At 38.7% G+C, this 27,120-nt stretch overlaps 1 pseudogene; it reads left to right on the forward strand.

The window, feature by feature from the left end:
• Positions 1–19,533: 19,533 nt before the first annotated feature.
• On the forward strand, positions 19,534–20,019 carry LOC127196131 (chromobox protein homolog 3-like; annotated as a pseudogene).
• The last annotated feature ends 7,101 nt before the right edge of the window (positions 20,020–27,120 follow it).

The raw sequence follows: 27,120 nt of genomic DNA on the forward strand, positions 1-27,120 counted from the left end.
TGCCTTAGTGGGCAAGGGCATGCAACTTGACATTACAGAATGTGTTGGTGCCCATGAGGGCCTCCCCTTCTCTGAGGAGATTAAGAGGATGGAATGGGGAGGGATGTGTGAGGGACGGACTGAGAGGAGAGGAGGGAAGGGACTATGATCAGGCTGTAAATTAAATGAATGAATGAATGAATGAATGAATGAATGAATGAATAAAAAAAACTTACATTGTAGCATCTGACAACCCATATGGAAAGAGCACTGCAACATTTCCTTGGTATTATAGATAGTAATTATCTCATTAATGATAAGTTACATAGCTGTAAAACCTAGAAACATAAAAATTTCTAAAAGAAAAATATTGTGTGTCTTTATGACCTGCAGTTAGGAAAGTATGTCTTAGATAAAACACATAGAACCGTAGGCGTGTGCTGGCCCATAGAACAAGTCAAACAGTGTTCCCTGTAGGTATTGAAAGAAGGAGACAGAGATGCAGGAAATATGGAGCCAACTCTAGAAATTCTTTATCAAGACTCCCTTTATTGCAAGCGAGTAAGGCTTTATATAGCAAGGTCACCACAAGCTCTATTATAATCTCACGTCCCATAGCCCCAAGGCAAGAATACAATCCTTTGCATAGTTCCCTGTAAGAACTTCCTTATTTCATTCAAAGGTAAACAATCCAAAGACAACCTAAACACAAGATCTCTTTCAGCAAAGGTCAACAACTCGAAAATCACAGTATGCGGCCTAAGCACAGGATTTCTAGCATGGCTGAATTTAGCATGGCTCCCCACATAGGCATAATAGATAAAGAATATAAGATCTTCACCTCATCATAATAAAAAAATCATTAGTCATTAGGAAATGCAAATCAAAACCACAGTGGATATTATGTTATTTTTAGAAAGAGATAGCAGCATGAGTTGGCAATGATTCTGAGAATGTCCAATACTGATACTTTGTTGATGAGTGTAAAATGGTGTTGCAAAGCAATGCTCCAGAAATAAAAACTTAAGACTCTCATATTTAAATTAAAATACACACTCACCTTGAAAATTAAATTAGAATAGAAAAGTCTGTAAACAGTAAATCATTTCAGATGTTACCCAGATTCCATCAAATATCAGAGTCTAAACTGATATTGACTTCGTGACAAAGGACCAATCTCTGTCTCTCTCTCTCTGTCTCTGTCTCTGTCTCTGTCTCTCTCTCTGTCTCTGTCTCTGTCTCTCTGTCTCTGTCTCTGTCTCTCTCTCTGTCTCTCTCTCTCTCTCTCTCTCTCTCTCTCTCTCTCTCTCTCTCTCTCTCTCTCTCTCTCTCTTTCTGTCTCTCTCTCTCTCCCCATTCCCACCTCCACTTAGTATTTTATCGAGTTCACTCCTACTAAATTATTTGCCATTATGGTTTTAATATCTAGGTCATATCTGCCCCTTTTATTATCAATTTTTCAAATCATTTTTACTTGGACATTTTTTCTTGAAAAGTAGAGATCTTTATGGATATTTAAATCCATGCAAGAGCAAAAGCATGTATTTTGATATATGCTCTTAAAACATATAAAAGTAATGTTATTCATAAATATTCCTTTGTGTAAATACTTTGTCAAAGCCAAGCACTTAATATTATACTAGATTAAATAAGACACATACACAAAGACGCACAAACACACACATGCATGCGCACACACACTTACAAATGCCTCTTCTGGGATCATTTTTTAATGTATCTTGACATCTCTTTTTAATTGAATGAAAGTGTTTACTGTCAATTACTAACACTACAAGACTTCATTCAAACTTGTAGGAATGCTCCAGAACTGTGGGAACATTCCAACTCCCTTTCTTCACAGTCAGGTGAGTTAAAAATGCCCATAAAGGAAGCACAGAATAGCATCCTGATTTTCATCAGTTTGAAGAGAAGACAGGAGCGTCACAGTGTGACATTGCTCAGCATTCCTGCTCCAATACATCAAAGCTTGATGATCCAAGAGCACAAAGAACAGCTGACAAGAACCAAAGTAAACCCTGTACCTTGCAACTGGCAGAGCCTGCAGTGTGAGGTTAGAACTCTCCATCCTAGCAAGAAAGCAGCTTTGGAAAGTCCTCCACATTTGTGACTCACAGACATTCCCAAGGGTTCCTGTTTCCATCCTGCAGTCAACAGAGCTTAGAGAAAGGCATGCAGTTCTGCTCGACTGTTGTTCTTAAGCAACTTGGCTGAAAGAAATGTTTAAAACATTTGTTGGAAAGATGATATAGTTCAGTGCTTTAATTTTTTTAAACAAAATTCCAGATTTTAAATTGGTTTAACTTTTAATCCAACATAGACTAAAACAAAGGCTGAAGAAAAAAATACTATTTTATACAATACTTAATATGAGTTTAGCTATTTCCAATTTTAAAAACTCCTAAGCTAGGGAGTACATATTCCAAGCATGGCCCTGCTCCCCTCCATACATATCATTCCAAATGGCCTCCAGATCCTGAGCTTTATATCCAACAGCTGTGGCTCAAGAGTTGGCCACCCAGTTAAGGATCTCACGTTGGCTTCTACTTTGGCCAGCCTTGCCAAATCACCTCCCAATCTACCAGGATTTGATTGCTGGCTAATGGCCACTTTTGTCTAACCTAAGCTCTCTAAATATTATTGCATTACATTCTTAGGCTACATTTTCTCCCTACACTACTACTCTAGCTTACCCCACTATACATGTAAGCTGGTGATTTTCACTCTTATGGCCTCCTTACTATTCTAAGATCCCTCAGTCTTTCTTTAGTTCTTAAATATCAATAAGTAAATGCTAAAACTTAATAATTGTTGTGATCCAAATAGGGTCACTTTGAATTTTTTCTATTAATAAACATAAAAATATAAATATAACAAGAAATATTATGAAATAATGTGAATTTTATCCCAATAAATGTCATTATTTCATTTGATAAAAGAAACCCTGACCCTTCTCCCAACCTCTTATATGACTCATGCCTTCCCTGTTCCCTCTTGCAGTTCTTTGTTTGTCTGACCCTTGGCAATCCCTCACACATCCTTTCTCTGGAATGGCAATTCTTTGCCCAGGTTCCACACCCATCCTTCCCTTGGTTCTGCAGATCACACTATGGACAAATAGGACAGACTGGGTCAGCCGAGACACTTCTTTAATTTAACTTACACAGCATTTTAGATTGTTTTTGTCCCCTAACAGTTGCAAGTGTGTGAAAATCAGAAGAGTAAGCTTCAAATGAGAAAGTCCCATTGTGACTGATGATCAGATCATACTGTGCAGGGTCCTGATTTGTGCACAGCTACATCCAGAGATGGAAAAGTGTCAGGCATGGTATCTGACCTGATATCCAGGAAGCCTTACCTGAACCACTTTTCAAACTCGTCTCAGTATAATTTTGAGTTTGTGATGCTGGCTGTAGAGAAAAGTTCAGCATATAATACTCACAAACACACCAAAGGATCCAGAGAGGTTCAGTTTCACTCATGTATTAGAAGTAATTTAGCATGCTGATTCAGTATCTGTGTGTTTCATCTTGAAGAAACCATCTCAGGTGTGTCTTTGATAAATAAAAATCTAACAGCCTTGTGTGGTGGCATACGCCTTTAATATAGCACTCGGGAGGCAGAGGCAGGCAGATGGCTGTGAGTTTGAGGCCAGCCTGATCTACAAAGGGAGGGAGTCCAGGAAAACCAAAGCTACACAGAGAAACCTTGTCTTGAAACAACAAAAAAAATAAAAAATAAAATAAAATAAATTAATATAAATCACATTTTCTCAAATCTCCATTTAAACATCTTCCCTCATGCAATCAATGAGACAGCACTTTGATTTGCTTGATACATTCTTTTCTTCTTCTCCCACTTTCCAATATCCTCCACTATTTTTAAATTTAAGATACAAAAATAGGGTAGACACAGAAGACTATAGACTGTGATTTACATTAACATTCAGTGCAAAGGGTTTTTCAAAAACATTTCTAAGTAACTTCATTAAATAGAATTCTACTTCTAATAAGAAAATTTTGTTTTATAAAATTCAGTATCAGATAATACAAAGATGAATTGTGTGTGAATTCCATAATGACCCCTTTATGTAATAATTCATAGTAAAAAATCAAAGAACAATAACAAAATGACAATAATGAAAATTTTAGACTTGTCCACAAGAATTTGCCTCAGTTCTTTGAAAAAGAGCATGAGGTGACTAAACGAACACTGGCCATGACACTGACATACAGGTAATGTTGGGAAGTCATCAAAGCTTGATCAGTCCTCTGTCCCTTCATCTAAAAACAGTCACTTGTACAATGTGCATATGCTCACACAGACATACAGATACTTGTATATTTTTTAAAAACAAAAAATGTTAAAATACACTATAAAAATAATATGTCAGAAAATAGTTAAGCATTAACTAAACAAAGTGAACTAAAAGTGAGTCATTCTTAAAGGGGAAAAAATGTAGCATAAATAAGAACCAGAAGTTTATGTCCTTATTACACATGAATGAGACATCTGTGGACGGAGGATCTATCCAAATGGACGTCAAGACCTAGAACTCACAGAAGTAGGCAAGAGAAGAGGACACAAGAAGAATACATTAAAATTCCTCACTTGAGCAAGAAAAGCATTTATGAACAGGTCGTTAAGACAGGAAAAGAACACTGGAGACATTTGATATTTTAGGGTATTTCATAAGGAATGTGAAGCAGGAAGAGGAGGTTGTGTTACAGAAGTGTCTCAGCAGAGACAGGTTTTAAGTGAGAAAGGACTGGCCAACATTATCAATTGGCACAGAAAATGGAACACACTAAATGCAAATGCTGTTTCTTATGTTTGGTAATAACTTTAATGAGATCAGGAATATTTCTGTGAGGAAGAGACGGAGACTACACTAGATTAGTGATTTTTTATTGAAAAAGTAGAAATAAATTGGGGTTGTCCAATTTATTCAAAAAATTTATTCAAAAAATTAAGGAAATGGAGATATTGATTAGAACTAATCCAGTCAGAACACAGTAGTGGCACACATTCCTTGCAAGTAACCAACAGCTCTCTAACTGAATTGAAGACCCACTCAACAAGAGGGAAGCTATGCCTGGTACTGGAAACCTGGCTAACTACCCAGGAGGAGAACCTACCACCACAACCACTAAACCAGCATACTCCCTAACTACACCCTAAATATTTTCCTTACACCCATAGATGAATATAGTCCTCACCCTCAACAAGTAAAGTTCTCTTTGTAGCAGATGGAGGGCATTTAAACACACACACACACACACACACACACACACACACACACACACACACACGGAACAAATCAAAATGCAATATGTGGAGCCCAATCCCAGTGCATATATCTACAAAACCACCTCTACATTACAGAAGAAAGGGCAGAATGATTACAAGAACAAGAGGATTAGGCAGTTTGTTGTAAGGTTTTGTCTCCTAGGAATGTAAGACACTACACCCATAGAGTCTCACCAACATGAATGTCTAAACATGAGCTTAATGAAAACAAGAATAGATGTGCTAAAGCAAATGAGGAAAAGCCCAGGAGGCCGCAGCTTTACACAAAGAACTGCAGGCAACTAAGAAATGCTGAAAGCAAAAGAAGTAGTTGTCCGCAGGGAGAAGCACACTGATTAGTTATAAAATACAAAATCATCCACCTGGAAAAATGCATGCAAATAGTATTATGCAGTCTTAGCAGGTCATAGCTATGTATTTACGGATATATATGTATATACATGTATACATGTAACAACAATTAATAAAAAAAAAAGGAGACCATGAATTTAAAAGAGAGCAAGAAGTGGTATGGCAGGATTTGGAGAAGGAAAAGAAAATGGGAAATGCTTTCATACTTTAATAAAATAAATAAATCAAAGCAGTAAAAAGAAAGAAAGAAAAATGTTAAAACATCCATCTATGCCATTATATTAAATTACTACATATTAATGAGTGTTAGTCAACTGGTGTGAGCAAATTAATAAACGCTGTCTATAAAGAGGTACTTTATTTCACTAGAAAGAGAACAAATTGAAAGATGATGAGTAAATCAAAGACACTCTGAATTAGATACTTTATTTTTGTTGTTTCGTGCCAGTTGCTAAAATGACTGGGCACAATCAAATTCATGAACAACAAAAGGCATGGGATTGAATTTCCCAACACTCATCCAAACAACACTGAGCAAAACTCTGGTCTTGGTTTGTTTACTGAAGAGAAAAAAAAAAAAGGTGTAGAAAAGATAGGAGCAAAGAATAGGCCATGAGTCACTTCAGTAAACAGAAGTTGGGTACAGTGCGTATGTCTGTAATCCCAGCACTCAGGGAGGCAGAGGCAGGTGGATCTCTGTGAGTTCAAGTCCAGCTTGGTCTACAAAGTGAGGCTAGGACAGCTAAGGAGACACAGAGAAACCTTGCCTTCAGAAGCCCATTATGAAGCATTCTTTTTCTAGAGGTGAGGAATGGTTCAGTCTCTAAAGTGCTTTCTGAGTTCAGATCAGCGGCACCCACATAAAAGCTGAGGTAAGCAATATTCATATTCCAGGACTGAGGGAGCAGAGACAAAGGAGGATCATTGAAGCATATTGGCAGCCACAGTATCCAAATTAATAAACTCCATGTTCCATGAGTGATTGAGGAAGATAGATTTAAGATACCAGCACACATACATGCACATACCTGATTAATTAAATAATCAGCACCAAATGATTAATTCAATAATCAGAATGAGCTAATGATGACAAAGCAGGCTTATTGGCAGCAGGACAGGAGGGGAAAAGGAAGGGAGAGCACACACTGGGAGTGACAGGAAGGGAAAGAGAAAGGACAAGGAGGTAGGAAAAAGGCAAGGCGACAAGGGGGAAAAGGGACAGTGAAACCAAAATGTCTGGTTTATATAGTGAGTCTCTGGTAAGGGGAAACCCCACCCCTAGGTAGAGGGCAGGCCATGCCAGTCACACACTGCAGCAGGACCTAACAATACCTACTCATGTACACACCTATAACACACATAATACCCACATACACATGCATACACTGAGATACATATATGCACATTCACACATATACACCCACACATACCACACACACAAGCCCATACATAAACATACACACAGAGCATAAGAGTTATGTATTTTTGCAAGGACAGACTATTTTCAATAGGAGAGGTTTGTTTTGGTCCTATTTGGAGGAACATGTGGATTTTACAAGTAAATTACATAAGCAGTCACATATACTAAAGATCAAATCAGAAGAGAAATTAAAAATATTATCAAAAACATGATGTGCTGTTTGCTACTCATATTTTAGTGTTTTTAACATTAAAAATATAACACAGTGAAATACGTCATTAAGCAAGGAAAAAAACCCCACAGTTTTCAGAATAAAAGTTAAATGGAAAGAGGACTGTCTTTATGGGCATTAGAGGGACTGAGCACAGAGCTAAGTCAGGAAGGAGTTACAAGCCTGAGACACAGGGAATCAAGGGAAAAGGTAAAGATAAAGTAGATAGCAGAAGCTTCCCCAAATCTGGTAAGGAAAGGATGTGGATGAGCTGCAGTAGGTTTGATGAGAGAACGCTATGAGACTGCTTCTAGAAGTCCTGACAGGAGCAAAAGGCTGGGACCACTCCACAGCCATGGTCACAAACTGATGCTTGGTGTTTGAACACAGGAAAAAAAAATAGTAGAAACTGGAGAATGCCTTGCCCCCTCTCCCACTCTCACCTCATAGTGTCACGTCCTACTCAGTGCCTTCAGAAAGCTGTGTCTGAGGTATGCAGCTTCAAAGGTCACAGCCCTGGAATCCCAGAGAAAAGTAAGCAGAAGAGTGTGTGGAGCTGAGAGATGACACAGATAAACAGCTTACACGACTAAGTAAAACTGTGGATGCAGAACTAAAGTTGAAGAAAATCTTTTACAGAATGGCTCACCAAAGGGTTTATACATGAGCAAATGAGCACATTTCAGAGAAAAGAGGGAAAGTTGTTCTATTCTTAATAACAACATGGGCAAAGAGAGAAGGAAAAAAAACATTTCAATTTAATGGGAAAGTTCTCTAGTAAAAATGGAGCCTAGGCACCGCGCTGCACAGCTGTAACGCCAACACACAAGAGGCTCTTGAGTTTAAGGCCAGCCTCGACTAGAAAGTGAAATAATCCAGTATCAAAATAAACAAGGGCAGAGGGTCCAAGTCAGTAGTAGAATGTTTGCCTAGCATACAAATGCTTCTGAATTTGATCACCAGCACATAGGAGGTAAAAGTGAAAAATAACAATATTAAAAATTCTATGTAATGAAACAAGATTAAGACATGACTCTTAAAGCAGTCCCGTGAGCCATTATTAAGTGCCCCATAAAAGCCATGCTGCCTGAAATAGAGGTTTGTCTGGATCACAGAGCAGCAGTAGAGAGGAAGTGCCCCAAAGTTAGATGGACCAACAGTGACATCTGCTGCTAGGGACTTATTTTGATAGTGGCCAGTTGCAACATTTGAAAGTAGAATCCAGCCAAACCACTGGACTTGGGCTGTGATGAGTCAGCGCTCCGGGAACTCCTGTTTGTCATTTATGCCATTAGAAAATTTTCCAAGGCGAACACAGAACATGGGAAAATGAGAGAATGTTTGAAAATGTAACTAAAACAAACAAAAACAGTGGAGGCTGAGACATAGATGATGAGAAAAAGACCTTATTCTGTCTTTTCCCTCATGTTACCCTTTGGCTAACTAAGTTCAAATTAATGCTGTAGTTGTTAGCAAGCATGAACATGCTTTCAGTGAAAAAGATTAATTTAACCATTGCCAGCCTCAGTGGATTCCAGCATAATATCCAGGCCAGTGAGAAAAAAATCCAAAGATCAAAAGAGATTATGCATAAAATTTCAGGGTAATCCTTACTTAGGAAACCACTTCCTTAATTATCTAACTGTTTACCTTGATTATACCTCCTTCAACATCTGCTAACCCTCTGGCAATTTTCTTTACTTTTCGGAAAGCGGTTTTACATAAGGTTTGAGTTAAACATCATGCTTAAAACACTAACTGCCAGTATAAAATGCTTAATGTTATCCAATTCTACAAGGCAAAAAATTGGAAGAAAAGAAGAGTTATTTGTTTATTTATTTTTTTTTTTTTGGCTCTGTAATATATCTTTTTTTTTTTTTTTTTTTTTTTTTATTTTTTTATTTTTTTTTTTATTAATTTATTCTTGTTACATCTCAATGTTTATCCCATCCCTTGTATCCTCCCATTCCTCCCCCCCCCCATTTTCCCATTATTCCCCTCCCCTATGACTGTTCCTGAGGGGGATTACGTCCCCCTATATATTCTCATAGGGTATCAAGTCTCTTCTTGGCTACTTGCTGTCCTTCCTCTGAGTGCCACCAGGTCTCCCCCTCCAGGGGACATGGTCAAATGTGAGGCACCAGAGTATGTGAGAAAGTCGTATCACACTCTCCACTCAACTGTGGAGAATATTCTGACCATTGGCTAGATCTGGGAAGGGGTTTAAAGTTTACCTCCTGTATTGTCCTTGGCTGGTGCCTTAGTTTGAGCGGGACCCCTGGGCCCAAATCTGCCTATCATATTGTTCTACTTGTAGATTTCTAGGACCCTCTGGATCCTTTTGTTTTGCTGTTCTCCCATGCGTCTCTCATTTAGAGTCCCAATAGGATGCCTTCCCCTCTGTCCCAGTTTCCTGGTAAGTGAAGGCTTTCGTGGGACATGCCCCTTGGGCTAGTATGCAGATATAAGTGAGTATATACCATTTGATTCTTTCTGCTTCTGGGTTAACTCACTCATTATGATCATTTCTAGCTCAATCCATTTATCCACAAATTTCGGGAATTCCTTGTTTTTAATAGCTGAGTAGTATTCCATAGTGTATATGTACCACAGTTTCTTTATCCACTCTTCTACTGAGGGACACTTAGGCTGTTTCCATGTTCTGGCTATTATGAATAAGGCTGCTATGAACATGGTTGAGCAAATTTTCTTGTTGTGTGCTGGAGCATCTTCTGGGTATATTCCAAGGAGTGGAATAGCTGGGTCTTGAGGAAGCCCTATTCCCATTTTTCTGAGATAGCACCAGATAGATTTCCAAAGTGGCTGTACTAGTTTGCATTCCCACCAGCAATGAAGGAGTGTTCCTCTCTCCCCACATCCTCGCCAGCATGTGGTGTCGCTTGAATTTTTGATCTTAGCCATTCTGATGGGTGTAAGATGGAATCTCAGAGTTGTTTTGATTTGCATTTCCCTGATGACTAAGGAGGTTGAGCATTTCTTTAAGTGTTTCTCAGCCATTTGATACTCCTCTGTTGAGAACAACGAAAAAGCATATGGGGAGTTATTTGTTTATTAAAAAAAAGACAAATAATAATGAATTCAATGATCATGAAAGAAGATGTGCAATATTTTGGTTGAAGAACTCCTGAGTTTGGACTTTCATTCAAGGATTGCCACCACACTTAATGTGGCATCTTGAGCAAATTACACTGCTTTTGGACCTCATTTCTCTGTGCTGTAAAATGAAAAGATTGGACTGTATGTGGGATGGCAGATGGACTGCCTGCAACTCTCTTCTTTCTTGAATTTGGCAATGCTTGCTAATGAGTTAGTCTCATGGCTGCATGCAGACTTTACTAGCTGGCTCTGCTGTAGACAATGGGAGTGTGGAATCTCCATATGCACCTCAAAGATGTTCTGACTTCTGGCAGGAAAATCTTCCATTTTTATTTTATTTTATTGTAGCTGTCCATTCTGTTATCAGCTATTTGTTTAGTACAAACTGTGGCTTCCCTCTACAAGGTGCTCAACAAATATTATTACCAGTGTTCACAATATTTCAAAGATAAGGAAAATAAGCCTCAGAAAACATAAGGAATTTCCAAGAATCAGAAAACATGGCCTCAATAAGTAACATAATATCCCACTCCTCCCCATCATAAATAATCTTTTGTTTTTGTTTTTTGTTTTTGTTTTTGATATTTGGTTTTGTTTTTGGTTTTTTTATTGTGTATTTGTTTGTGTAGCCTTGGCGATCCTAGACTCACTTTGTTGATCAGGTTGGCCTGAAACTCACAGCAATCCACCTGCCTCTGCCTCCCTGAGTGCTGAGATTAAAGGTGTGGACCACCACACCTGGCTATCATAAATGACCTTAATTTCTCACATTTTAGACCAAACCTATAGCCTTCCTAAAACATAAAAGCCATATATTCTAAATTCTATGTGCCTTGTCTGCCACTAATGTAATACATAAATATACCTATACAAAAAAAAAACAAAAACAAAAACCTATTTTGACATGAAATTCAGCTAGTGTGTACAAACCTGAAGGTGTAGAAGGAATCTCTTATATAGTGTATGGATGCAACACCTGTCAATTTAAAAACCTATGGCCTATGGGTGAGGCAGAAAATAAGTTGGACATCTGGCAGACAGGGGGGATTCTGGATAGAGCCAGAAGCCTGAGATTCCAGCCATCAATATGTGAAGAGGACAGACGCATGGTGCCTGAGCTTAGGTAACCAGCCAGGTGGCAGAATGTGGATTAGAATGAATGGGTTGTTTTAAATTATGAGCTAGTCAGAGAAGAGCCTAGCTATGTGGGCTAGGTGTTTGTGTAATATTTAATAAGTCTTATGAGTCATTATTCCAGGAGCTTGGAGAAGGAAGGAAAAAACTCCTACAACATGAAGAGACAGTGGAGAAACCCTGGTACAAAAGCATTCGAGAAAATGGTTTTTTTTTTTTCAACAAACAGACTAAAAGGATTGCAATTTAAAGATTAAAAGACAGAAAAAATGACATATAAAGTCTTATTCAACTTAAAAGAAAATGTTTTTACTAGCTAAATACAGAATGGTACTAAATCCAAAATTGGGGAAATTCATATTCATGGGACACTGTGTGTTACACCAATGTGGATGTCTAGCTGTTGTAGCTGCTACAATATTCAGAGTTGTACTTGTTATAAGTGAAAATTCAATAAATACTAGCTGGTGGTACTGGCTTATACATAATATGAACAATAAATTTATATTAAAAAGACCATTTCTGAGATTTCTTTCATTTGAGGCCTTGTCTTGGCTGTGACCATTCTTTAGGTTATAGTATTCACGTGAGTCAGAAAGCAAACGCTCTAACTCTACATTAGAGCACCGAACTCTTCTCATCAGATAGCAGAAGTGGTCAGTAACCACAGGCGTGCACGCTGATGCTCTCAGTTAAGGACAGTTGACTTTGGAAAATCACACAGCAAAATAGTTTCATTAAAAAAAAAAAAAAAAAAAAAAAAAAAACAGATACAAGAGCAAACCTCTAGGAAAAAATGAGTACTAGCAGACAGGTTAGATTGCATATCAAAAAGTCCTGTGTGGTCTTGTAATTACCTAGTTGACTCATCTGTGTTACAATCATTTGTTCTTCATTGATAAATTATCCAACTACTCATCACAAGGAACACACTGACAAATCAGTCTGTAAGAAGCAGGTAACTGGAGTTAGAGAGATGGCTCAGCAGTTAAGAACACTTGTTGTTGTTGCAGAAGACCTGGGTTCAGTTCCCAGCATCCACGTGGCTACTTACAGCTATCTGAAACTTTAGTTCCAGGTGCTCATATGCCCTCTGTAGACAACAGGCACATATGTGGTACACAAACATTTATGTAGGCAACCATGCATATATATTAAAAAATAAAGAATCATTTTAAATGAAAAAAATCAGGCATAGTTGTTGAATATAGGCATATTAAATAAATTAAAATACAAAGTGATAAAGTATATGCCCACTGACTGAGCAAGAGAAATCATTTCTTTCATGGGAAGGATACTGAGAAATCAAAAATCAGAAAGACACAGACACACAAGAAGAAATTGAAAATCGGTGTGTTTCTATAGATACCAATAATTTATATGTTGTTTACATGATGTTAAAATAATAAAAACCTATAAATCTGAGTTAAAGGACCACTGATACATAAAATTTCTCTAAAAAGAAGATAGTTGGCAATTACCGAGAAAGTATAAGTCCCACATTATATTGTATTTTATGCCTACTGTTCTGCACCAGTATCACAGGTGTGACGGCTCACTATTATATCATGCACTGAATCTGAACAAGAAAGTTCTTCAGAGTGCTGTTCAGCACTCACTCTCTGTGACTAATTCTGTTTGTAGAGTGAGCTGTGGCTGTGGTCATAATAAGCCAGCCCAGAGAATGTTTCCAGGGTGTAATTGTTCTGGGCATCGGGGCAATTTACAACATGTTCCCATTGCCTTTTGATACTCTGTGGCCAGGAGACTGCTGAGAAAATATTATTCACCAGAATTAGACTGGACTAGTCAACTGCCTGGTTATTACATCTCACATCAGCTCAAGCCATGTCTGCAACTGAACACGCCAGATGTTTCTAATTTCCCTACCTTCTGAACTACAAGTTGAACTTTTTTTCCTGGCTTTGAAATATTTTAAACAAATAACTTTCCGTGATGTCTCAGGAAACTTACATAATAAAATCCTGGGTAGTGTCATAATAAGGGTCCCAGTTCTCCAAGCTGCCATAGGCTTGTCCTGCTCACTACCCTGAATATTCTTTTGATAAGATTTTCACTCTAGGAGTCTCATTCACATCTAGAAATTCCCATCAAGCTGACAAGTTCTAAAAACCACTAAATTCTGAAGCCACATTATACCCTCTCCTGGCGTACTAAACAAAATACATGTTACATGAAATTAGGACCATTTTTTTCAGTTTTTTATTATAACTTATTCACATAATTGTAATCCCCATGCTCTTATCTTTCTATTCCTACCCTCCCTCCCTCTTCCAACCTATTCCCTCCCCTAGACCTCTAACAGGTAGGGTCCTCCTCCACCACCGTCTTACCACAACCTATCGGGTCTCATCTGAGTAACCTGCATCCCCTTCCTCTGTGTTCCCACAGGGCCTCTCTGCGAAGGGGCAGTGATCAAATCACTGGCACCAGAGTGCATGTCAGAGGCCTTCCCTGCTCTCTTTCCCCTTCCCCACATGGAGAATGAGCTATCCATTGGCTGTGTCTGAACAGGAGATCTAGGTTCTAGGATCTTAACATGCACAAAAATCACCAGTTTATACCCCCTTTCAAATAAGCACTTTGTTCTAGAAAATTATCCGATGATTTTGCACATGCTCATAAGAAACATACAAGAGTATTCATTGCAGCAATTTTTGATTAAGATGTGGAACTTAGAAACAACAAACAAGTCCTTAGTAATAAAGACTGGCAGAAAAGTTTATACTGTTATACAACAGAAATATTGCATAGGCTATATCTATGGATTTCAGTGTGTTGTCGTGTGCAATGATTCTTTATTTGAATATAAATAACTTTGGAGGAATAAAGTGAAGGTAAACTGAAACATGAGGATTTGAGTGATCTACACACATGAGTTAACAGAATAGAAGTGGAAATGAAGAAGGAGAAGAGAAAGCAAGCAGACCTGGGAAGCCCAAACATGGCTTGATCTGGCTTGTATTCTCATCTTAACTTTTAGCAAGGCTGCAGGTGCCTGACTCAGGTTGGATTCTTTGCAGCTTCTTAGGAGGTGCATTTGGCCTTTCACTACAGTTTTCCCTCTTCTGTGAATTAACTGTCAGCCCTCTCAGCTCTCTGGCAGCCTGGCCCATCATTTCTCTCTTCCTCCTTTTCCATTTTCTAATTTTTATCCACTTTCTGACTGGCTACAGAAACCTTCCTTTAGTTGCTACATAAAATGCCAATTTAATCTCCCTCAGCTTCTCCTTCTTTAGTGGTGTGTGTGTGTGTGTGTGTGTGTGTGTGTGTGTGTGTGTGTGTGTATGTGTGTGTAAAATGTATTGATTATATATGTTCATATATATGTATGTGAATTTGAAGTCAATGTGAAAACTGAATTTTAAATTTATCAGAATTAAAAACTACATTTTCTACATAGTCTTTAGGCAAGATTAGGGCTCTATACTAGATTATTACTAAAGACTTGGTGAATACATTTTTGCAAGTAAATCATTTTCCCTTCACAACTGATATACCTAATTAGTATGCATAATAACATCTAGGAAATTGATTTATGAGATATTGACTGACTGGTTGGGTTTTTATCCAAGCTATACAACAATGGACTTGAAATGGTATATATGTTGATTACTTGTTTACATGTTTTCCTCATCAGGCTGAGGTTGTTGAAACTAGGGATAAGATGCTGTTTTTATGTTCCAAGGGACTGACTCCAGCTTACACCTTATATTCATCTTTATTAAAAGAAAATAAAATGCAATGCACAATGTTCATTTTTCTAGACAGGAATTTATTATTTAGCAAACTGATTTATTTCTATTAAGAAATACATACTTGCACAAGATACACTTTATCTTTCTCTATTGCATCAGAGTGATGAAAGTCTATAAAATTACATATGTGATAAATAAAATAAAGGTTTTATTACACAACTGAATTATTACTGAGTCTGGAAAGTAGACTAAAATCTGCAGCTGGAACTTTTCTGAAGATTCCTCCAAATCTCTGGAGCCGTAATGAGGCTCACTGGAGAGAGGAAGCAAATATGGCCTTCAAGACAGCTCTCATATAACTTCTGTGAAGTCTGTCTTGCTGTTGTGGGTGTTTAAGTGCCAGTTTCGGTACCAGTCTTGGAACACATAAATCCCCCATGAAGTTATCATTCACCATCTGTTGAGGCCCCATGTGGTTACTGCCTTAGTACCCTCTTACCAAGCCCTGCCTTCTCTAGACTGTTTCCAGGAAACGGTGGAACACTTAGATGTCTACATACCAGGAACCTTTCTGCCTCTCTCCTCCCTACGCAGTCCATTACTTTTTATCCTGGAAGCATCCATTCCTTCAAATATACGGCCAAAATGCTTTCCTGTGCTTTCAGATCCACTTTATTTTAGAGATTACATAAATCCTCCCTTGTTTATGAGGTTTTAAATTCTAGAACAAAAGCCAAGTTTTGCTCTTTCACTGAGCTACATCTATCCCTTGAGGGATGGTGAGCTCCAAACCAAATGTTTAAATAGAAAGATAAAAGAAAAATACAGCACGTTCCTCATAAACTAGGTTGCTCCCCGAATAAATGGTCCAGGTCTCCTTCCTGGCTCATCCATCACTGGTCTCTTGTCTTCCTTTTTCCATTTTAATCTCACTGTAATTCCACTTCATATCATCCTGTCCTTGGACCTTACCAACTTCTACCTGCATTACTACCACAGTCTCTTTGAACTTCTAATTCAGTCTGTCACTCTTTTCTTCTGGGAAAACCTTTACCATGCTGCTGTATAATCTTCCACTGGCTTTCACAGAAAATAAAATTTCATCTGCCCACTTAAACACCATACATGCAAGTTGCCTCAGTCTAGTTGATTTGACCTAGTTCCTAACTTTCAGCCTCTTTGCTAGAGTTAAGTCATTGACTTGTCCCCTTACACATTTATGTAGCATTACTGTACCTAGCATTATACTGTCATCATTTTCTCACTTTATGTAAAATGTATCCACCTTTGAGAACTAATCTAGATATACCACTGCACCTGAATTCTCTCTACTTCTGTGGAATGTATTTAAACAGTAGGCAATGAATTGTCCATTTAGTATATAATTCTTTTATTTATCATGTACCTATTTTGCTCATTTTATTTTTTGTATGTTCCATTCATTGCAAACACCTTGAAGACAGGCTGCATGTCTCCTTCATCATACTGGCCACACAAATAGATGTTATAGACAAGTCGTGGGAATCACCTACCGCAATGCAGCGCCTTCTTAAACCTACTAATGTCCCCCAACCTCAAGTCATGGGAATCATCTACCACAATGCAGTGCCTTCTTAAACCTACTAATGTCCCCCAACCTCAAGTCATGGGAATCATCTACCACAATGCAGTGCCTTCTTAAACCTACTAATGTCCCCCAACTTCTACATGACATCTTTCCCTTAGCCAAGAAACAGTGAAAAAAAAAACAGAAAAAAACAACAAAAAAACTTTCTAGTTAACACAGAAATTCAGACTATAAAAATAAAAAATAGAACTTATGTTTTTTAAAATTAAAATACAAAGACCTCAATAGATTCAAAACAGTCATAAAGTCTAAAATCTAGAGTATAAAAAAAGAAGCACTAATCAAATAAAAGATAATAAAAATATATTGACTTTTCTATACAAGAAGAAACATTTTTAAATTGTATCTTTTATTTTTATATAATAATTAAATCACCCTTCCTTTCTTTCTTTAAACACGCCCACATACCATTGTTCTCTTTCAAACTCATGACCACTTTTATCATTAATTTTTCTTATATACGTATATATTTTTAATGTCTCTCAGTTGTAAAATAAGACAGTGTAAGGAAATAACAAAATAAGATGTTTATGTGAATCTCTTAGCAGAGACTTCACCCTTCACGTTTGCTCCAAGTGGGAGTAGAGAAAATCCCAGGTGAATTTGAGAGCTACAGTTGTGTTTTTTCTGATTCCACAGCCTTGGTAATGGCATTAATAACAGGGGTGCTTTCAAGCATTCTTTCAGGACCTACCAGGAATAGGGCACTGGAACCTTAATTATATGACTTAATAAAACCTATTTGTCTTCACTTAGAAAGCAAAATTAAAAGGAGAAACAGAAAGAGAAAATCAGTCCACACACCATCCTAGAAAATGACCAGACTAAACTTCTGCCTCTAGGTAAAGTAGTTGTTCAGAGCAGAATTTGAATTATTAATAATAATAATGATAATAATAACAACAACAAATGTTTAAGCTATACATCCAAATATATTGCCTAGGAAACATCAGATTTACTGAATCAATTGACCAAGTGATTAATTCTTAGTTGATCAATTTATAATAAAAATTTGAGAAAGACCCAAGACTTAAAAACACAATTTCTAAATATTCTTAAGTCCATTTTAAGAAACATAACAAAATATTAATAAAATTTAAGTTATAATATAACCTTATAGATCAAAAACTGTCCCCTAGGAAGGTGTAATGCCAGTGTAATTTGAATTACTAGCTGCGAATAGAACCTTTGCATAATGGAGTAAAAGTGTGCATGATAATATAACACAATCATCAAGGGTAAGAAAAGAATGGACAATTTTAAGATATTTATTCTTATACAAGCTAAGATGCATAGACTATAGGATGAGGGGTCAGCTTTTTTAAAAGACTTTGCAAAAATACTTATATAAAATCTTATGAAGTATAAATTGCTATCAGTATTAACAAGTTCTCAAAGTAAAAATATTACATACATCATCTTTGAGTAACAAGATAACAGTTTAAATGGCCGCCAGGGCACAGAAGAATATGGTATTACAGGTGTATCACTCTAGAAAAGAGATTTCCACTTATCTCATAAACAAAAACATAACCATCTCTTCTCCTTCCATTCCTCTCCTAATTTTTACAGCATCCTTTTGTCAGTCACCAATACTGAAAGGTGGTTACCTGTTTCCATCTCACATCCTGTGAGAATCAGCTCAGACACAGCTGCATGAAGGTACAAAATGTTCCAGATGCACCTTCATGACAGAAGTTTAAAAAAAAAATATTTTGATTTATAACTTTTCCAAAAACATTTTATTTACTTTGTATGCCTCTAGTTAATTGTCAAATACAAACAACATTTTATTTAATATAACCATTTCCTTATTCTTCTAAGTAAACTTAATGTTTGCTTACAGAGAAAATACTCAGTACAAAGCACTAAATATTACCTGAAAAACGTCCTGTATTTTAAGGGTATAATCTAAACTCACAGGTTAGCAATTAAACATAATGTTGGTTAAGACTGTATTACTCTTCAGTCATCAAAAAATGTATCCATGAAATCTCAACAATATGGCTGTTTAAATAAGACATGGAAAATGACAAAACTGATGGATTTGCCAATGTGGAAGGGGAAATCTCACAGGGATCCACCCCCTAGAACTACGATTTCTGAGAAAGAATCAGTCTTCTCCAGGGGCCAGCCCCTTACGTGTTATCCAACCTCAAGTGGTCAGCCATAAGCATATATTTGTAAATTAACTCAGAGGCCAAAATTTGAGGAGTGGAGAAAGGGGACATGACAAAATTGGAAAAAGAAGAGAAAGGGAGAAATGATGTAAGTACAGCACTTGTATATGTAATTTTCAAAAGTAAATAAGATATATTTTAAATGAAAATGTAAATTAGCAAGTAACTAAATAATGCCACCAGGCATTGGTAAAACACATCTGAATTCCAAGCACTTGAAAAGTTGCAGCAAGGAATTCAAGGCCAGCCTGGGCTACATAATGAGTTCCAGTCTAGCCCTGACTTTTTAGTAAAAACCCTGAGTCAAAAGTTAATTACACAGTGCCTCCCGACTCTCCCCGGCTGAGCTCGCCATGCCCCTCCCCACTGATGTGGGTGAGCCAAGACCCTCAGCGAGGAGACACTGCAGGATCCATCGTCCAGAGCATCTGAACAGTGAACTCTTGAAGTTTTCGACTTAAAAAAAAATGGCCTCCAATAAAACTTCATTGCAAAAAATGGGAAAGAAACAGAATGGAAAGAGTAAAAAAATTGAAGAGGCAGAGCCTTAAAAATTTGTGGTAGAAAAAGTACTGGGCTGTTGTGTGGTGAATGGAAAGGTGGACTATTTCCTGAAGTGGAAGGGGTTCATAGATGCTGATAATACCTGGGAACCAGAAGAAAACTTAGATTATCCAGAGTAATGGAAGCATTTCTTAATTCTCAAAAAGCTGGTAAAGAAAAAGACTGTACAAAAAGGAAATCTTTATCTGATGACAGCAAATCGAAGAAGAGATGCTATGACAAACGAGGGGCTTTGCCAGAGGTTTTGATCCTAAACTAATAATCAGAGCCACAGACAGCAGTGGAGAATTACTGTTTCTTGTGAGATGGAAGGACTCGGATGAAGCTGACTTGGTGCTGGCAAAAGAGGCAAAATGAAGTGTCCTCAGATTGTCATCGCCTTTTTTTGAGGGGAGGGGGGTTTGGTTTGGTTTTGGTTTTGTTTTGTCTTTTTTGTGTTGTTGTTGTTGTTTCTTTTATATATAATCTGAATCTTGGTTTCTGAATTACTAGTGTGAAATACATAGCGTTTTAATGAAAACAGAATTTTGTATGCTGGTTTTGAAAATACTGACAGTGGTTGGGATATTTTTGGGTTTTGTTTGCATCACAAGGCACTGATTCCATTGAGTAGATAAGAGCTTTTGCTAGTTGTTTCCTTTAACAATAGAATGTTTGATACCGTATTGTGTTTCTTGGCTTTGAAAAACAGTTTCTCTTATTTGCTGGGGAGAATTTACAATCATTACTCAATCAGAACTTATTTTTGACTGTGACACAGAAGGACTATTCTGGGTATTTCATTTGTATGCATGTGTGTGCACAAAACAGGTAACGGTTTTGTTTTGTCTTATCTTGTCTTGTTGTTTTAACACACAAAAGACCTAAAGGCAAAAACACAAGTTGATGAGAGTCCATCATCGTGAATGTTTTCCTGAAACCATAATCTTTCCAGTTAAGTAGGCTCTGTAATTTATTTGATAATTTTAAAAGCAAGCACATCAGAATTTATGTATTATCGTGTAAATACAGTAGTTTATTTACAAAATTTTGTCCATACCAACTCCCCCTTCAGAAAATGAAATTAGACAAAGTAGTAGCCTGATTTAATGACAAAAGTGTGGTGGCACATGCCGCTAATCCCAGAACTCTGGAAGCAGATGGCTCTCTGGTTTAGAGGCCAGTCTGGTCTATGAGCAGTCCTAGGTCAGCCAGGGTGTGCAAAGGCTCCTTTGGTGAACCACTCTTCCGTAGAAAGTTGAAGTCTGTACTAAAAGGTTATGATTCATGGAGTTTGTTTGCTGTGAAGATGGAATCGTGGTTAGAGATGTTGGCAATTTACGACCCTCTGACATAAGTGAACAGACTTTACTAATATCAGTTAATGCCCTGCATGCCTTTTCCTTACCCTGACTCATTCCTTACTGGTAGGGTCAATATTTTCAGTATTTGGTTCTGGTTCAATGAGCAGAAAAGTAACTCTGTAGTATGAGAATGCCATCCAACTGTATATTTACTTTATTGTAAGTAATGGTGAACAGTGGTCAATAAATAGCTTTATATTCCTTTTGAAAAAGTTAATTACAAAACTAAAATTCACTGACGTAAATACTGATATATATAGAATGAGGTGGGAGCATGTGAATACAGGAAAATTGGTTTTGAGCAGTGTGTAATGTACACTATGTAGAAATAACACACTGAGCCCCATTAATAAGTGCAGTTAATGCATAATAATAAAAACCAGAAAAATTTATTTTACTATATTTATTCTTCAAAGATATAGATTTTTTCTCAAAAATTTACATTTTAAAATGACAAAAGGAAATTATCTCAGCTTCTTTAATGATGATTTCTAGATGGGTTCTGAAAACTGTACAGAAACCCCAGTGGAGACATATATGTTAGAAATGCTACCCTATGCATACGTACCTTCTGCAGCTTCTCTTTCAACTAGAACACTATCTAGGGCCCAATATTCCCATGTCCTGATTAAAGGATCCTTCCTCTTTTAATGATATGCAGTGAAATAAGCTACTAGACACTGGGACAGAATGCCTGCAAGTGGCTTATGTTCCTTACCCAAGAGGGACCAGAACTTAATCCTGAGTTCAGAAGAGGTTGTATACACAGAGGTGGGGAGCTCAGTGTGACTCAGTATTTAACGCCCTGGCACACACCTTAAGACCAAGATGCCTATTGGAAGCTTGTAAAAATGCCTACTAGTAAATTAGAGATGATCAAACAAAACAGAGTGTTGAGGGAAGGAAGTAGGTGTTCCAGAACAGTGAATATTCCTAAATTAATCTATTACACAGAGAGCCCACTAGTTGACTTTTCTTGGGAGAGGCTGGAAAATATTTCACTAACTGTGATGCTAAAGGAGGTTACGAGGCAAAGACAGAAATACTAAGAAGCTTCTTAGTGGCTGCCCTGAAGACCAAGGCTTATGGCAGCTACTAATACTCTGGAACTTGTTGTCACTGGGGATAAAAAACAAAAATCTCAAGAGGAAAAAAATGGCAGCACATGGTTGTCACATGAACATCTAAGTAAGTAGTGTAAAAGGCAGTCAGGTTGAAAGGCCATTCAGGATGGAATGGTCAAGAGGTGTGATAAAAATTGCCTCACAGGATATGCTTTCTAAAAGCAAGGAAAGCAAGAAGGACGTGTAGATAGTCAGGAAGAGGATGGGGGCAGTCATGAAGGGAAACAGATGAACAGAGGTGACACTACATAACTGTAGAGGAAGGAGTAGGTATGAAGGGAAACAGATGAACAGAGGCGACACTACATAACTGTAGAGGAAGGAGTAGGTATGAAGGGAACAGATGAACGAGGTGACACTACATACTGGTGTAGAGGAAGGAGTAGGTTATGAAGGGAAACAGATGAACAGAGGTGACACTACATAACTGTAGAGGAAGGAGCAGGTATGAAGGGAAACAGATGAACAGAGGTGACACTACATAACTGTAGAGGAAGGAGTAGGTATGAAGGGAAACAGATGAACAGAGGCGACACTACATAACTGTAGAGGAAGGAGTAGGTACGAAGGGAAACAGATGAACAGAGGCGACACTACATAACTGTAGAGGAAGGAGTAGGTACGAAGGGAAACAGATGAACAGAGGTGACACTACATAACTGTAGAGGAAGGAGCAGGTATGAAGGGAAACAGATGAACAGAGGCGACACTACATAACTGTAGAGGAAGGAGTAGGTATGAAGGGAAACAGATGAACAGAGGCGACACTACATAACTGTAGAGGAAGGAGCAGGTATGAAGGGAAACAGATGAACAGAGGTGACACTACATAACTGTAGAGGAAGGAGTAGGTATGAAGGGAAACAGATGAACAGAGGTGACACTACATAACTGTAGAGGAAGGAGTAGGTAAGAAGGGAAACAGATGAACAGAGGTGACACTACATAACTGTAGAGGAAGGAGTAGGTATGAAGGGAAACAGATGAACAGAGGTGACACTACATAACTGTAGAGGAAGGAGTAGGTATGAAGGGAAACAGATGAACAGAGGCGACACTACATAACTGTAGAGGAAGGAGCAGGTATGAAGGGAAACAGATGAACAGAGGCGACACTACATAACTGTAGAGGAAGGAGCAGGTATGAAGGGAAACAGATGAACAGAGGCGACACTACATAACTGTAGAGGAAGGAGTAGGTATGAAGGGAAACAGATGAACAGAGGCGACACTACATAACTGTAGAGGAAGGAGCAGGTATGAAGGGAAACAGATGAACAGAGGCGACACTACATAACTGTAGAGGAAGGAGCAGGTATGAAGGGAAACAGATGAACAGAGGCGACACTACATAACTGTAGAGGAAGGAGCAGGTATGAAGGGAAACAGATGAACAGAGGCGACACTACATAACTGTAGAGGAAGGAGCAGGTATGAAGGGAAACAGATGAACAGAGGCGACACTACATAACTGTAGAGGAAGGAGCAGGTATGAAGGGAAACAGATGAACAGAGGCGACACTACATAACTGTAGAGGAAGGAGCAGGTATGAAGGGAAACAGATGAACAGAGGCGACACTACATAACTGTAGAGGAAGGAGCAGGTATGAAGGGAAACAGATGAACAGAGGTGACACTACATAACTGTAGAGGAAGGAGCAGGTATGAAGGGAAACAGATGAACAGAGGCGACACTACATAACTGTAGAGGAAGGAGCAGGTATGAAGGGAAACAGATGAACAGAGGCGACACTACATAACTGTAGAGGAAGGAGCAGGTATGAAGGGAAACAGATGAACAGAGGCGACACTACATAACTGTAGAGGAAGGAGCAGGTATGAAGGGAAACAGATGAACAGAGGCGACACTACATAACTGTAGAGGAAGGAGCAGGTATGAAGGGAAACAGATGAACAGAGGCGACACTACATAACTGTAGAGGAAGGAGCAGGTATGAAGGGAACAGATGAACAGAGGCGACACTACATAACTGTAGAGGAAGGAGCAGGTATGAAGGGAAACAGATGAACAGAGGCGACACTACATAACTGTAGAGGAAGGAGCAGGTATGAAGGGAAACAGATGAACAGAGGCGACACTACATAACTGTAGAGGAAGGAGCAGGTATGAAGGGAAACAGATGAACAGAGGTGACACTACATAACTGTAGAGGAAGGAGCAGGTATGAAGGGAAACAGATGAACAGAGGCGACACTACATAACTGTAGAGGAAGGAGCAGGTATGAAGGGAAACAGATGAACAGAGGCGACACTACATAACTGTAGAGGAAGGAGCAGGTATGAAGGGAAACAGATGAACAGAGGCGACACTACATAACTGTAGAGGAAGGAGCAGGTATGAAGGGAAACAGATGAACAGAGGCGACACTACATAACTGTAGAGGAAGGAGCAGGTATGAAGGGAAACAGATGAACAGAGGCGACACTACATAACTGTAGAGGAAGGAGCAGGTATGAAGGGAAACAGATGAACAGAGGCGACACTACATAACTGTAGAGGAAGGAGCAGGTATGAAGGGAAACAGATGAACAGAGGCGACACTACATAACTGTAGAGGAAGGAGTAGGTATGAAGGGAAACAGATGAACAGAGGCGACACTACATAACTGTAGAGGAAGGAGCAGGTATGAAGGGAAACAGATGAACAGAGGCGACACTACATAACTGTAGAGGAAGGAGCAGGTATGAAGGGAACAGATGAACAGAGGCGACACTACATAACTGTAGAGGAAGGAGCAGGTATGAAGGGAAACAGATGAACAGAGGCGACACTACATAACTGTAGAGGAAGGAGTAGGTATGAAGGGAAACAGATGAACAGAGGCGACACTACATAACTGTAGAGGAAGGAGCAGGTATGAAGGGAAACAGATGAACAGAGGTGACACTACATAACTGTAGAGGAAGGAGCAGGTATGAAGGGAAACAGATGAACAGAGGCGACACTACATAACTGTAGAGGAAGGAGCAGGTATGAAGGGAAACAGATGAACAGAGGTGACACTACATAACTGTAGAGGAAGGAGTAGGTATGAAGGGAAACAGATGAACAGAGGTGACACTACATAACTGTAGAGGAAGGAGCAGGTATGAAGGGAAACAGATGAACAGAGGTGACACTACATAACTGTAGAGGAAGGAGTAGGTATGAAGGGAAACAGATGAACAGAGGCGACACTACATAACTGTAGAGGAAGGAGTAGGTATGAAGGGAAACAGATGAACAGAGGCGACACTACATAACTGTAGAGGAAGGAGTAGGTATGAAGGGAAACAGATGAACAGAGGCGACACTACATAACTCTAGAGGAAGGAGCAGGTATGAAGGGAAACAGATGAACAGAGGCGACACTACATAACTGTAGAGGAAGGAGCAGGTATGAAGGGAAACAGATGAACAGAGGCGACACTACATAACTGTAGAGGAAGGAGCAGGTATGAAGGGAAACAGATGAACAGAGGTGACACTACATAACTGAAGAGGAAGGAGCAGGTATGAAGGGAAACAGATGAACAGAGGCGACACTACATAACTGTAGAGGAAGGAGCAGGTATGAAGGGAAACAGATGAACAGAGGTGACACTACATAACTGTAGAGGAAGGAGTAGGTATGAAGGGAAACAGATGAACAGAGGTGACACTACATAACTGTAGAGGAAGGAGCAGGTATGAAGGGAAACAGATGAACAGAGGCGACACTACATAACTGTAGAGGAAGGAGCAGGTATGACCTAACAGTATCGCATATTGGAACTCATAGTACACCAGTGCCCAATAGCAATGCGTGTGTGATTTGAGCAATCCTGATATTTTAAGGACAAGATACTCAGAGACTTAAACCTCTGGTCAAATCACTCAAAGAAGGGGCTGTAGCCAAAGTGAGAGAAATCTAGAAGGAATAGCAGAAGAATAAATGAGAAATGTTGCTTATAAGTTCAAGGCCAGCAACTACATAGCACAGCTGATTGAGCATTATCTTGTAAACTTTTCTCCAGAGAAATCATGAGTCTCCCTAGTGGAACTGAATATCGCTTTGGTGAGTGTGGGTCTTCTTTACAAAATGTCTGATTCGGATGCTAATATTTTCTGGGAACCGCCTTAAATATACACCCAGAAATAGTGTTTTGTCCTCTGGTCAGGTCCATTTCCTGGTCAAGTTCACACATAAAGTTAGCGTGATGAATGCAACCACAATCTGATTCTGTAATGTTGCTTCTTTTGTAGAAAGGTATAATCAGAAAGCTATCCTTTGGATACTGAATATGATGTTCCAATCAATATTCAAAGAAATTAAAGTGCTTAGGAGTTTACACGCCATGATAGTATAGCCTGTGATTACTAGTGTGGGTTATACTCTAATGAGACTACAGTGATGTTGAAAGCTGCCTGTAACTTCTCCTTTAGATAATCTCTGACTCTTCCTGCTTAGTTTTCCGTGCATCAGTAAATATTTTTATGTGGCTTTCTTACTAAATTCCTCACATAAATTCTCTTTTTCAGGTCTTTTTTTTTTTTTTTTTTTTTTCAGAAAATTTTAAAAAGTCTTGGAGGGTTTCTTATACAAGCAATCTGTTGGAAACACTTTAAGTCTCTCCTCATCACCATATCCTGACCCACACCTCTGTCAGAAGCCTCCTACCCCACCAGATACCCACCCACCATATGGAACCCAAGAGCCCAGGCCAACACCCTGAATTGGCCCCACCCCACTCGCACCTGCCCAGCATAACCCCAAGAGATCCTCTTTTTTGTCACCATATTCCAACCTACACATCTAGCAGAAAGCCTCCTACTCCACCAGAGGCCAGGCCATGATTCTGAACCCTAGAGGCCAGGCTACCTCCCTGAAAACCAGGCAAATACTTCCAACCCCAACAGAAGGTATGCATCCTGAATCCCAGAGGACCTATGGCTAGGTCATGGGCCATGCACATCACCAGAACTCCAGCCTCTAACTTGAGGAAGAATCCCTTCTGGACTAGAATCCATCAAAGCCAT

The sequence above is a fragment of the Acomys russatus genome, chromosome 12 (genome assembly GCF_903995435.1).
Source record: "Acomys russatus chromosome 12, mAcoRus1.1, whole genome shotgun sequence".
NCBI lineage: Eukaryota > Metazoa > Chordata > Mammalia > Rodentia > Muridae > Acomys > Acomys russatus.